Source organism: Rhipicephalus sanguineus, chromosome 6 (assembly GCF_013339695.2).
Source record: "Rhipicephalus sanguineus isolate Rsan-2018 chromosome 6, BIME_Rsan_1.4, whole genome shotgun sequence".
In the NCBI taxonomy this organism is placed as follows: domain Eukaryota; kingdom Metazoa; phylum Arthropoda; class Arachnida; order Ixodida; family Ixodidae; genus Rhipicephalus; species Rhipicephalus sanguineus.
In genome coordinates, this window is record NC_051181.1 from 99,128,305 (window position 1) to 99,143,691 (window position 15,387).

Below are 15,387 nucleotides of genomic sequence, written 5' to 3' on the forward strand. Positions count from 1 at the left end.
ATAGACATACTGTTCTACTGATTCAAGAGTATGATTATCTACCGTGATATGTAGTTCTTTCGCCGGACCACCTAGCCTTATCTTTGTCTTCTGTATATTTGTTTGTTTGTGTGTTCGTTTGTTGAAGAATACCTACACGCCCGAAAGTATTGAGTAAAGGGGCTTACAATGAAACCACAAGTAAACTTGTAAAGAACCGGGTTACAATGTGCGTGAACTATAACAACCAAGAAAAATACAGCGCAACCATATTCATCTTCATCCCTACCAATAGATGCTTGCTCGGTCTAGTATACCATGATAATTCTAGTGCACTATACTTGCTTGCTTTAACTCCTCAATTACTTTTTATAATTTGTCGCCGCCATTGCCGAAGAGTACCATACACGAAGAGTAAGATTACTGTTCGTATTCGCCGACATCGTTGAAGAGCTCGAAGAGTAATCCGTTAATCTGATAATCCTTTAATCTTCATTCCTATTTCTTCCCAATCCAAATGTTTGAATACTTTTTTCCAGACAAGCAGTTAATAGCAGGGGACAGATAGTGTCTTCTTGGTGGACCTATTTCTAAGTTTGGTTATGGACATGAAATTGAAGTTGTCGACGGGAACCGAACAGCGGCGGAATACTCAAAACTGAACTGACGGGAACACTGAAGGGCAGCGCCCCAGTAAATAAATTCCAACCACAACGCCAAGGAAGTACCACCCAGAAATGGGATCCCTAGAGTGTATTCTTCTCATTTGTGATTGGTGCTGCGCTGCAATTAGCTATTGGAAAATCGCCCCATGCATTTTCAAATGGGCCCAGAAAAGAACTTGGAGGACACTTGAGCTTCGCCTTCATGAGTAGAACACGATAGCGTAATCGGGCCCCGTGCGCATCGCCTCCTCAATTGCTAGTCAGGCTTCGGTTCGCGGTGCATGCCTCAACCGTGCCTTAAGGAAATGAAGGACTGTGCGCGTAGCACTGGGCGTTTGAAGCTATCCTAGTATGCCTACTGCAAGTACACTTAAGTGCCCACTACGCCATAATTATTCCTTTTGCGAATCAGTGAAGGGCCCACTACGCGTCCGTAAGGCAACACGCGAACCTACGCAGCTGCTCACTTTGTTGATGCTTTTGCTGATGATGATTATTAAATATGTGTGAGCGCTTTGTAATCAGAGGGCCTTTAAAATACCCACTAGTTGCGCAATTCACATGTTTTGACGCCTGGCGCGGTTCTACGCTTCTGCCACGCAACATTGCATGCGTTATGGAGACTCCTTCTGCTACATGTCATTCATATAGTGTTTCTTTTTCGAAGCAGTCAAAAAATAGCGTGGCTCTGTGGTACATACCACGTAGACGGCCTGGGTTCAATTCTCACTCGAACCCGAAGATTTTGATTATTTATTTTATTCGCACCTTTCTCGATTTTTCGGTCACGGACAAGATGATTTTTCGCTCACCACAACAAACGACGCCGACGCCGCAATTTCTGCGAAACTAGCTTTATAACGTAATCGCGTTGAAATGTCCCAGAAAAAAAAATTGAACCAATTGAACTAAACCAGACGCGACATGAAGTGTATATAAATTTTTGCAAAAAAAAAAAAAAGGTAAGGCGTTGAACAACAGCACGCTTTTAATGAATATGACCCTGCTGGAGGGAGAGTTGCTCGATGCTGGCTGACCTAGAGCCTTGTAAAGATTACCGGCCATTGCTCCGCCCGAGCGCTGCTTACCGAAAGTGGTGCGGTCTGAACTTCGTCACGTCTAGCGGTAACTCACTGTGAGTCATCCATACTATACGACCACCCACTAATTTCACATTCCAACTAGCAACCACAAATTAACTTTAGGAGGGGTCGAACCACCCTCCTTCTAAATATCCTATGCCCTCGCGGCAAGAAACTGCCACTTGCACTTGATCTGAAAGGGGCCCTGTAGCACTTTTGGACGTGGCCAGTAAACGCTGCCGATTGTTAGTCGATGCTCCTGTAAGCACGTGAGCGAAATATTACAGCGGCGCACGTCGCTGGGAACTTACAATTACATTTGAAAAAGAGCTATACTGTGTTTCATAGATCATGTGCAACGCTGTGGAAGCTAGGACGTCTTCTCAAGAACAGATGCTGCGATGAAAATTCGTCAGCTTGCAAGAGAAGACATAAACATGCATATGGAACACACCAAGTTTACAGAGCACGCGAATGCACCGACCCGTCTGGACTATCTCGGCTCGAGACAACGGTGATTTGCCGACTGTGGATTAATATCGCTTTCACCAAATCTCTTGCCTTCCAAATCGGCATGGAAGACAGTGCTGCTTGCATTTACTGCGGCAGCGAAGAAACTATTCAGCACGTTCTTGGTTGTATCAGCATCAGTTGCGGCAGTCTGTGCTCACTGCAGCGAGCACAGACTGCCGCTGGCTCATGTGTTGATTCGCCTTGACGACAGGCCCCTGTCTGAACAGTCAGCACAAGAATGCCGACCCGAACTGTCGTCTCACTGGAAATCTGTGAAGGCCTTATCCAACTTTTTGTCTCGCAGTGGCCTGTTGGATAGGCTATAGTACTCCCGCTCCACACCTTCCTTTTTTTAGATGCGAAGCAGCTTATGAACGAGGCCTGTCCCCCCGGCGTGACCAGGTGCCCCGCGTGCCACTAGGTGTATGGAAGAAAGAAGAGAACGAAGTGCTGGCACGAGAGGAGAGCTCGCGCATGGTGTGCCGAAAGGAATGTTTACCTGAGAAAACGGTGCCACTAGATATATGGAAGAAAGAAGAAAATGAAGTTTTCGCACGAGCGGAGAGCTCACGCAGGTGTGCAGAAAGGAATGTTTGCCTGACATATGGACGTGCGATAGAGCGCTCGCTCCACTGCGGCGCGTGCTCTAGTATAAATCATGCAAGGTACCCACTACGCCATAAATCATGCAAGGTACCCACTTCGCCATAAATTATCGTCATTCATGCAAGGTACTCACTACGCCATAAATCATGCAAGGTACCCTTAGATGCGAAGCAGCTTATGAACGAGGCCTGTCTCCCCGGCGTCGCGTCGACGTAGCCAGTGCCCCAGCCGATCCGGAGCGGCGGGCTCGCGAAGCCGAAGCGAAACGGGAGCGTTGACATCGCATTCTCAAACTTCAAGCTGCAACCTTTGCGGCAAGAGCCATTAACTTTATACTTTACGGACCACAAGGCCGTTATGCTCAAGGGAAAACGTTCCCCTGAGCTTAAAGTCATATATGACGAGTAACAACATCAGGGGAACCTCGAATAGAAGGACTATGGACAGTGATGAAGAAAATAAAACATTTACAGAAATCCAAGTCGACTCATGGCTGCTTCGCATTGCTACTCAGGGTTCCCTTTACGGGGAGATGGAGGGACTTTTTTTTTAACAGTGGAGATGTTTAAGTTTTTCGTTTGTCCGTAGAGCGTAGACCAGAAACGCTCTTTGCCTAGCAACCGCTTGGCACAGCTGTGCCTCGCCTCGCATAGAACGAGAACCATATGACTGCGTTGCTATGGGCGAGATATCGAGAAAAAGAGAGAGAGAAAGAAAGAAAGAGAGAAAGAAAAGAAAAATAAAGACAAAAAAAAAGAGTTAGAAAGAGAAAGAAAGCATAGCATAGCCTTGCGTAGTATAGTATAGCAAATGGATGGGAAATGGAAGTAAGGGTGAGGAGAAGTGAAAGAAGGAGGGTAGAGGTTGAAGTATAGCCAGTATAGTACAGTATAGTATAGTATAACAAGGCGTGAGAAGGCGAAGTGAGGACGGGGAGGAGAGGGTCTTGTAGAGTGTATAGCAAGCGTGGGAAAGGGAAGTGAGGGGGAGGAGGAGAGAAAGAAGTGTAAGGCCATCACCTTAGTCTTCCCAACACTACAGCGTAGTTGTCCCATTTCTCAATTTGTTTGTTTTCTCGCGCGTGCTTTTCTTTCCGCTCTTATTTCCGTCTTTCTTTACCCCTCCCCCTAGCGTCGCTCGCTCTTCTCTGGGGAAATTGTGTCACCGACGGGCCTGACTACGTCATCGGAGGGAAGGATACGTTCACTGACTGATCTCATGATTTCTGGTCATGAGGCGCGCTGACGTAGCTGTTTGCCCCCTTTGAACTGACCCAACCGTTCTCGTGTTGATGCGTCCACCACACCGACGGAGCAAGTCCGTAACCACTGTTCGTTTAGTTTTTAAAGGTGCAATACCACAAACAATCCAATACGCACGACCAGGATTTGGGGGACATTAGAGTCACTGTATATGCTACCTTTAGGTAGCAGAGTTGCGCATAGGTCCGGCTAGCAACCACAGCTATGCGGTGAAGTCGCACTTCGTTTTTGCAGGCGCATGCCTACCGTGACGCCGATTAACCTGTCTGGCGTGTCGAAGACCGGCAATAAACGATGGCGAGTGTTAATTCAGTTCGCTGCAGCGGCGGCGTCGAGAAATAAAAAACATTGGCCCAAGCGGCAGCTTCTCCGCAATGCATGGTTGCTAGCGGCGTTGGAAGACAGACGCGCAACTCTGCTACCTAAAGGTAGCATATACAGTAACTCTAGGGGACATGTGCACGTAGCGCCATCTCTCGTCGGTGACGATAACTGCCATAACCGAATGGGAAATGGGCGAAAAAAAACCATGTGACGAAAAAAGCTAGATACCAGAAAGGACTCCCGGTGCAATACAGCAGAGACTTATTTGAACATTCTGGTAAAATTACAGTGGCGCACTACAAACCACGGGGCTGCCCAGAGGGTTTAATATTCTACAATGGGTCCGATGTGTTTCTAATGGGCGGAGTTCAATTGTCCTGGGAAGCCACACGCTTTGTAGTGCAATGCTGCAATTTTACCAAAACATTCCAGTGGATCTCTGCTGCATATAAGCGGGAGTCGTTTTTGATAACTAGTTTTTTTCGTCAGACATGAATTTTTTTTTTCGGCTATTTCCCATTCACATACGGCAGGACACCGTCGATGTCGCCGATAGATGGCGTCCCGTACAGATGTTCCCTAGAGTCACTGTAATGTCCCAAAATCCTCGGAATGACGGCACCGAAGCCCATCCATTAAATAGTCTATCAATTTTTTTTAAAGTTACGCATTGAAATCAGAACACTCTGATAAGTAACGCGTCCCAAAGTCTTGCGCTGGCAGCACCGCTCTTGGCTACATCTACTGCGTGGCAGTATACTATGCCTGTTATTCGTGGCTTTCATATGCGGATATAACGGTGGTTATGGAGAAGCCAGCTCTGAAACTAAGGTATAAGGTAGCTTACGCGCATGCACGTATGCAGCGAACGCACAAGAAGGCATACATAGGTGAAATACAGGCGGGCATGCACGACACACTTGTAAACATCACCCCTACGCTTCGCACACATGTACCGGAAACCTAATAGGCACTTTGTAACCGTGCTAATGGAATACTATAGAATGTCGAGAAAAATATAATAGAAGCGTAAAATACTAACTGCTTTCAGATGCGTAGAGTCAATCTGCGTGGTAGACGGCTATTTACGAGCGTTTACACTTGACCGCAAACGCAATTTCTCTGCAGCATCGAAGCTATAAAAAAGCGCACTTCGCAGCTGCCAATAGCTCAAGCGAGCATGCAGTCGTATTTCCGCCCTCAGCGCACGTGAAGGCCAGATGCAATGAAGCCGCAGCGGCACCTGTATATGCTCAGTCAAGCACAATGTAATACGTGGGTGACAAGTATTCGGTTTATTTTTGCTTCACTTTCATTTTGTTTTTTGTTGGCGCTTTCTAAATTCCATACGTTCAGGGCGAGACGCAACTCCGTGTGACACGAAAACATTGTTCTTTAAAAAAAGACTAATTAATGAAGCAGGTAAAAAACTGAAAAAACAAGAAATAATACGCACTTTCTATCCGTTTAATTCGGAATCGTATCCCCAAGCCCAAGCTTAAAGGCGCCGTTAAAAGCGATACTTGGTTTAAAATGGCAAAATATTATTTCGCAACAGGGGCGTAGCCAGAAATTTTTTTCGGGGGGGGGGGGGGGTTCAACCATGCTTTATGTATGTTTGTGCGTGTGTTTGTATGTGTGCGTGTATATATAGGCAAGCAAAATCGAAAAATTTCGGGGGGGGGGGTTCAACCCCCCCCCCCCTTGGCTACGCCCCTGTTTCGCAACATCTTTGTTCGCTTCAGTAAATAATAATGTTTGGGGTTTAACATCCCAAAACCAAGATATGATTATGAGGGACGCCGTAGTGGAGGGCTCGGGAAATTTCGACGACCTGGGGTTCTTTGACGAGCTCTTAAATCTAAGTACACGGGCCTCGTGCATTTCCACCTCCATCGAAAAATGCGGCCGCTACTGCCGGGATTCGACCCCACGACATTCGAGGTCACCGTGGCGGGTCGTTTCAGTAAAAGCGCGGCTTAGTTTTGAAAGAGGGAATGCATGACGAATTTCTTACTAGTGATATTTCACGCTCTTTTTTTTTTCGCCCCTTGGGGTCATTACAATGTCTCCGACACCGAGATACTTTTAATATTCCATATAGAATATCTCAGGAACAGCGAATTTTTCAGAAAAACTCAAGAAATTGGACTTTCACAACATCTCGAATGCAGTATATTCGCTGCTTACCAATAAAAAAAATTAAAGGCACAAAGCGTGAGTTGTCAATTTCCTTCTACAACTACCTGGCCTTGTGTTCTAATTGACTGATAGAGATGTAGGGGCACTGTAATGCTCGATTGTATCCCCATTGAAAGAGGTGGGTATTGCTTCAGGTATGAACTCCTTTTGGAGCTTCGTGCTTTTGCAGATGTCGATACGGAATGTTTTCTTCTTCGAATATTGCCGCGGTTTGCGCATTTCTGTGGAACCCTTTTCGTGGTAGCTTAGCGTCCCAATAGGTGTGGAGGTAAGAACGAGGGCGCGGGTTCGATAGGCGGCTATGACGGCCTTATTTCCACGAGAGAAAGATGAAAAAACGTTTGTGTACTCGAATTTATGTGCACTTCAAAGAAGCGCACCTGAACAAAATTATTCCGGAGTCACCCACAACGGCGTATTTCGTACACTCTTTAAAAACAAAAGATTCGGCAGATCCCACGTCTTGTGGGAACCGCCGAGAAACAGTCAACGAGTAGTTCTATGCTGCATTTTTTTGGCTTTAAGCCAAGCGTTACGAGGTGGATGGACGAGTTTTTGTGAGCGTAGCAATTGTGGGCGCATCTTGGGCTTACCAGGCGCGTCGACAACACTGGCGTTTAAAGGGTAACTTATGGTCTGACTTAAAGGGGCATATGACACCCAATTTTCGATCATAATCTGTGTTATGTCGGTTATTCCTTGTGCGTTCACAAGCAAGCTGGCAAAATTTTAGCGCATTTGGTCGAGCACTTAATTTATAATTGAATATTTTTTAAACACGCGAGCGGCCTGAGAGTCAGGCAACACTGACGCACTCACAAGCCGTGACGTGACGAGCTGCTTGCTTTGCGAGCGTCTGCATTGCGGCGAACGATTTCGTTCCGTGGTCATCTGCGCGTTCAATAGAGCTTTTAATTTTTCTTCAACTTGGCATTGAAATTGAACGATTTTCAGCGGCTGAAACTTTTGCAGAAAACGACGGCACGCTCCGTGCAGCAGATGACGTCACACACGCAATGGCAAAATGACAGTCGCAGGCTGTGGGCGGGGTTTATAGCCGGCGACTTCTAGGGCTCATTTTACACTGACACATTCTTTTACGGGCCAATTTTTAGATATGTATAGGTATATTAGATCCTCAACTTCTATTTTCGCTGAAAACCGCAAATTCTTGGGTGACAGTGTCATGGCCCCTTTAACGTCCGCACGCACGATAGAGCCCATGCGTCAGTATACGTGCTCTATCGTCAGTATGTCAGAATGTGCACTAACGTCAACAGCCACCGCAGCGGTGGTTACATGGTTGAGCATCCGCTTCTAATGCGGTAGGTGCAGGGTCCGATTCCCAGTGCCGACCGGAAACCCACCGGTTTTACATAATGGGTAAAGGAGTACACCGACATGGCGCTCGATTGTTTCAGAGTACTCATCTCAAAAGGTGGCCCCATAACGTTCTGTAAAGACCCCTGGGTGCACCTTAACCCAACACAGTTTTGGTGAAATAGTTGAGCATCCGCCGTTGCTGTGGGAGGCAGAGAATAGACCTTTTTCAAGCAATCCCAGAACCACCGCGCGCGCGCGAAGCACTATGGGAAAAGTGTGTACATAGAGCCCGCCGGCTGTTCCGTCGCTCGCTGCTCGTTGGCGCCGTGGGAGCACCAAACAAACAAAAAAACGCGTCGCCGCTGGTTGAAATCCTAAATATTATGAAATCCTAAATACTACACATGCCTGAACGCACCTGCATGTATCTCTACGTATGAAATGTGAAAGGAATGATGCAGTCAGTGTAGGTATTCCCGAGCGGATGTATACCGGATGTAACAGTTCAGCGGCATGCGAGTTGTCACGTGCCAATACATGCAGCCAAAGCGTGCTATCGTGAGAAATGTGAGCTGCAGCACCGCATTCGTATTTATTCAGTGATTACTTGTACACAAGCCGCTATGTCATTTAATGTCATAGCGGCTCGTGATCGGGTTTAACAAGACTGTAGAGAGGTGTTACAGTGTTCAGGTATACAGATGATTATTTGATTTTAATTTACGAGTCTCGTGCTGTACAAAGAATTGAGCACATTCTAAAGGTGTTTAAAGAAAAAGAAATGGGACTAAAATTCACTTGCGAGATGCCTTGCTCTGATAATTTGCAGTTTCTTTATACATGCTTTTAAGTTTCACGGCGGAACATGTTTGCGGGCAGTATTGCCCGCGTTCAGCGAAATCGGTGTTTAATTTCGCGTCGGCGCATTCGAATATTGTTAAACGAGGAATTGTGATATCATGATTACGCACGACATTGGAAAAAAACTTGCGCACATAATATGAGCAGTAGTTTCCAGCTGCAAAGTGATCAAAGAGGCAAGATATCCTGCGTATCGTTGTATCGGTTTGCGAAAATCTGTTCGCATGACAAAGAAAGATTAACACGGTCGTCCTCCATCCGTAAATAATGAAGAAACTAGACATATTGCAGGTATTCCACATATGTATAAGAAGTCGCATGGCCTAAGAACGTAGGGAAGCGATGTGGGGGTGAAGGTTGTGTTTGCCGCCCTAAATAAGCTTAGTCGCATTAAGGTCGCAGAGGTGTGCGGTGGGCAAAAAAAAAAAAAAATGCGGTCAGAGGCATGCCAATTGTTTTGTAAATTGTGTAGTAGTTAACCGCAAATTTCTCTTTCTTGTGTCCACATGTACATCGGCCAGACTGGTCGATGTATTAATACGCGCCTCAGCGAGCATCGAAATTCATTGAATGGAGCCGTCTCATCTCGCATCGCTATGTCAGTCATGAAAATGTAATCCCATCTTCGAAAGCACAGTAATTTCGTACCAGTCAACCTAATCAGACAATGCGAGAAATTTCGGAGGCATATTATGTCACAAATAACGTCACACTTTGTGTCAGCCAACCTTCTCAGTCGTTACAAGACAAGGAATTCAACTTTATTAATCGACTGTAAGCACGCGCCTTGGTTGTTTGACTTTTTGTGCCTCTTTATGACACGCGCGACGCACTCCCACTTTTGTATATATGCTTTTTTTTCAGGCGTGCAATAAACTTTCAGTTGTGTGTGAGCGCTGGTTTGTGCATTTCCTTTGTACTGCAATAAGGTACACACTTGGGCTGGTTGGCTCATGATTAACAGTAGAAAGCAGCGCTAAAAGACGGGACGAAGAAAGGACACAAACCACGGCGCTGACTAACAACCAAATGTGTTTGATTCTTCCAGTCCGCATATACGTATATACTCCGCCACAATCTCAAAGAAATAAAAAAAGCAAAGAAACAAAGAAGAAGATGATTAGCTTGCGCACAGGCCAATCACCTTCTTCTTTGTTTCTTTGCTTTTTTATTTCCTTGAGATTGTGGCGGAGTATATAGTATGCGGACTGCAAGAATCAACATTTGGTTGTTAGTCAGCGCTGTGGTTTGTGTCCTTTCTTCGTCCCGTCTTTTAGCGCTGTTTCTACAGTTAATCCTTTGTACTACTCCTTTCTTTTTTTCGCTCTAAGTATTATTCCAACCCCGTAGTTATACCAAACAACGAAGTTAGTAGGCACTTATCGTTCGTTACATATATGGTGCGAGCGACGCAACGAATGTATCTCATTTTTCCAAATGCTCCAAAAAAAAAAAACACAAAAAAAAGGTGACGCTTCTGAGCCGCTCAACTGGCCCAACAGTGGGACACATGGAAATCGTCGAGAGGCCGTCGCAGCTAAGCACTGAAGTTCGTGATTGAATTGCGCAGTAACATGTTGCACCGTGCCAAATTCACTGTGTCTAAGAAGTCACGGCGCAAGCGGAAAGCTACAGCGCGAGGCCCGCGCGCTCGTCGCGGCGGCTGCTGCAGGTGTACGCACATTTCCCATCAGCGCTTGCGCGCCCGTTGGTGGCGCTCGTGTGCTTGAAAAAGGTCTAGTTGCTTCCGCCGGGTACCTACCGGTAAAATAGGTACAAGCGCACTTCCGACCTGGTGCTCGGCAGAACGAAGTATACATAGTCGCTTGGGAGGACACTTCACCCTGTGGGAAATTGGCGGCATGGGGCCACCACACCTAAAAATAAGGGCGTCCTCTCTCCTTATAATAGGGACGTATGTGCTCATACTGTACGTATGAGCACATACGTCCCTATTATCGAAACGAATTGCACTTTACGGTGCGATGATGTGAATATCATGCGTAACTTTCGCTAGCGTGGTTCTCCGGGGTCGGGCAAAGCTAGAATATAGCTTGCGGAATCATAAGATTAAAATGCAATGTTTATTAGACTGCTATAAAAGGGGAGCCAAGCACTGGAACCACAATTGACGTTAACCTGACATGGCGCCTATACATAGCACATATGTCCATGTTTATTGCTTTGTTATAAAATTAGATAACCAGCACTGCAACCACAATTGACGTTGCACTGACATTGCGCCTGCCTAGGCTCTGTGTGTGCGCCGTGGTCCGCATTGTGATAGGTTACAGATGAAGCCGAGATGACCAGTTCTTTTCTCGCTCTGTTATCCCAGTCTAGTTTGTGTCCAGATATTTCTGCGTGTTCGGCCAGTGCGTTCGATGAGACCTTCCCGTTTCTTACTGTCATACATATGCTGTTTTAGTCTTTGCGGAAAATGGCCTCTTTCGCCGATGTAACTGCCACTACAGTCTGCGCACGGGATGCTGTAAACAACGCCTGGAATATTTTCTTTCTTTCGGCAGCTTGTCTTTTACCCTTACACGGGAAAGCCTCAACTTGTTTGTTGGCACGTGTGCTACCTGCACATCGTAGGAGCGTCGAACACGCGCAAGGTGCTCGCTGATACCAGGAACATACGGCAGAGAAGCACGTTTTCTCGGGCGCGAGTTGTCAGAACGTGGCGAACGTGCTATCTGACGTTCCAGAGAGTGCACGAACGAGTCAGGGTAGCCACTTTGGGAGACGTCCCGATGCACATGCTGCTTGTCGGCAGTGAAGTCCTCTGATTTTTACCCAAACTCTCTTTCGCGCGATCCACAAGCAAGGCGACCACGGATCTTTTATATGAAAGCGGGTTCACGGAATTAAAATGCAAATAGCGACAATTGTGGGTGCTTTTTCTGTAGACGCTGAACGACATGCCTTCTCCTTCTCGCTTGACGAGGACGTCGAGGAAAGGAAGTTGACCGTGCTGCTCCTCCTCTACGATAAACTTGATTGCCACATTAATGTCGTTCAGATGTTCAGCGAATGAATTCAATGCCTCATTCTTGATTACGCTGAAGCAATCATCCCCGTAACGTAAAAAGGTCTTGGGTGCAGGACTAAACGAATTGAGTGCGCGTCGTTCGAGATGATCCATCGTCAGATTTGCTGCCGTTACTGAGACGGCAGCACCCATTGCTGTCCCGTATAGATGCATTGTAAAAGCAACCCTCGAACGTGAAGTACGTGTTATCGAGACAAAACCGCGAAAAGCCGCCGCAAATCCTGGACTTCAAAAGGTGTACGCTCGGGCAATGTTGCTGTCTGTTTCAAGGGCTGAGACACAAGCGTCAACTGCCAAGCCCGTAAGTATGCTGGTGAATAAAGGTTGGACGTCAAAAGACACCAGGATATCGCCATCCTCGAGGGCGATATGTCGCGTACCTTATCTATAAAGTCACCGGAATGGCGGACGTACGTGTTGCTTTTGCTGACAAGTGGTCGCAGCACCCGATGCAAGCACCCGGACAGCTTATGAAGGGGTGAGCGAGTGTAATCTACCATGGGGCGCATTGGAACCTTGGGCTTATGAATCTTGGGCAATCCGTACAAGGCTAGCGCAGAACCACTATAACACAGGAGGGAATAGTACAGGGGCTTGTGTTGAGGCGGAACTGCAACGGGATACGCCGGAAAGAAGCTTTTGAAAGTCCCGTTGTAGCTGTAGGGTTCCTCTCGAGGCATTGGCTCGTGCTGCTGTCTGAAAGCAGAGCCATCATTTTGTTATGGTACTCGGCGCTATCAAGTAGCACTGTAGCGTTGCCTTTGTCTGCAGGGAGCACCACAATCTTGAGATTGTTCCGAAGGCTTTTGATCGCTGCGTTTTCTGCCGGAGAGAGCGTAGAGAACGACGCTCGAGGCTGAAGTCGTGAGAGGACACCAATGGCCACCAATAGGGGATAATGCAAGGATGACAGAACGAGAAAAGAACAGCTCATCTCGGCTTCTCAGAAGACCAAAGGATCTTCTCAGACGCATTAACAGCAGCGCTAAACCTTGTCGTCACTTTCATGCTTTCGTATTCGATTAAAAAAACAATTTTTTGCGGTATGTATGACTATTCACGTGTTAGTGTAACACTTTTGAACGAAATATTCCGAGTAGGCGACAGTCGCAAAAGTAGCAATGAATACATTTGACGAGAGGCCAACCTTGAGCGTTGCTCCTGCACGAACGAGGGAAGGCTTCACCGCACAAAACTGGACTGCAAAATGACGAATCTATGTGCAACGCTAGCTCCATTTGTGAGCCATATACACAAACTCTGCTTCGTATTTTTATTCAACACTCATGGAACACAACAAAATATTCATGCGCCATTCCACTCTGGCAAAGGGTGAGGCCTAACCAAGGAAGGCATTCTTCTGCCTTGATGAAGACAAGTCTACTTGTCGGAAACGTTGGCCCAAAACGACGAAACGTTGGCCCAAAATAATTTCTATCACAGAGACATGGATGCTGCAATTTTTCTTCGGCTCACACCAGTTTGTTCAGAAAGAGGTTCTGGACCACCCTCCAGTTTTCGAGCAGCTGTCGCAAGCGAGCACTGCAGCGGCGCTTCGTCGTCCGCCGTTCTCAGGTCGAGCCCGAACTCGTCTCGCAGAGCCTCGAGAATTTCGTTCTCGTCTCTCATCATCCGTCTTTCAACAACGCCACCTGCCGGCGACCAGCGCATGAACTGGTCGTTCCTGAGCCTCAGCGAACAGCCATCTCCGCGGGGCGATCGGCGTCCCACCAAGAGAGCGCGTTGCGCCAAACTCTTGGGGTTAGTCGAAAAGTACCAGTTGAGCGTGTCGAAGTCGAGCCAGTCGAGGTCGTACGGCTCGACGACGTATATGACCTTCCAGCCACCGTCACCCCTTGGCATCGCGACCTCGAGGGAGTTCACGGGGTCCAGGCTGCGAACGCGAAAGGGCGTCGCGTCGCCGGCCAGGGGCAGCGCTTGTTGCAGGCCCCACATCGCCATGCCGACGTCCACGATGTAGCGGTCGCCATCGGCCAGCTCTGACCAGCAACACCATGTGGGATAACCGCGTGCGCTTGGCCGAGTCGTCGTGAATCGCGAGACGCACGCGGGCCGCTCTCAGGCTCAGGCTGTAGCCGAGTGCCCGTAGCAGGCGGCCGAAGAGAGAGTTGAGCTCGAAGCAGTAGCCTCCGCGACCGCGTCCCGTCACCTTGCCGAACACGGCCTCGGCGTCCAGGCTGACGCGTCGTTCCAGCAGGACGTCCAGGTTTTCGAAGGTGACGCGCTCCAGGTGCACCTTGATCAGTCGGTCGAGGTAGTCCAAGGTAGGCTCGGTGGGCTTGCAAGCTCCCAAGTACCTGAGGTAGCTCTCGGCGCACTGTTCGGACAGGGGTTCCATCATTGATGTCTTGCCTTCGTGAGTCGTCTGCCCTGTGGTGACGAACCTCCACACAAAGTGATGATGCTGGGGATGATGACCCTCTAATATGGCTCTAATTCACACAGGGGGATTCGGAGAAGAATTGGACATCAGAACTTTCAGATAGTATTGCGAAATGTTACGCAATGATAAAGAAATGGCAGAGAAAATGTAAAGGATAAACTGCAAGAATTGAGCTACTTCTATCTTTCTGCTTGATATTCTTCGGATTCTTTTGGAGCGCAGCAGTGCACGTACACGCAGTGTCGTCTAAACACACGGGTAAAGTAAACGTGTGGTCCTTTAGGAAATGGCTACGTCCACTAATTCCTTGAAGTTATGTTCTCGTTAGCCTTCCGAGATGTTTCCTCCGCAAAGCCGTCGGTTAGTCTCTGCAAAGAAAGAAGCGTGAAAAAGCGGTCACTTTCAATTTTCTGGCGACTTTGACTTACAAGCTTGCTCAATGTTGCTTGGTGGGTTTGTTGGTGCACTATGCTACACTAGGTTACACTATGCTGCACTAGGCTACGCTATGTTATACTACAAACAACACTCTCACTCGTGCCAGAGTGGACAAGCTATGTAAGACAGTGGCGTGAAGCCAGAAAAATTATGAGGGGGACGCACATCTTGCAAAGGTGGCGTTGCAGCCAGAAGATCATAAATTAAAAACGTCAATAAGCCCATCTCTACATACAGTAACGTGAAAGCGAGATATTTTTTGCTGTACACACTCGCCGGTAGGAATTTTCACGCTTCCGAAAAAAAAAAAATACACGCGCGTCCCCTGCAACCGGCACTCTGCGTCAGCCTTATCGGCATTACCCGCGCCGATTACAAAATTTCAGGTTCCACGAAGCCTGGTACACATACTTTGGTGGGCGGAGCTGGCGGACAGCCACTACAAACTATTAAAACACATAGAACGCTTTAAAGCCAACAAAATAGCTATGGTAACCCGCCTTTACAGCTCAGCGAAAACTTGCGATGTGCGCCTTTCGGCCCAGAAACCCATCACGAACCTAGCGGCGCTGCGAGCAAACTCGACACGCTCGCGGCACTCGTTTCGCCACCTCTTCATATTCTACCACCGTGTTCTAGGGAGACTTCTCGATGCAAGCGCGGCCTGGGTTTT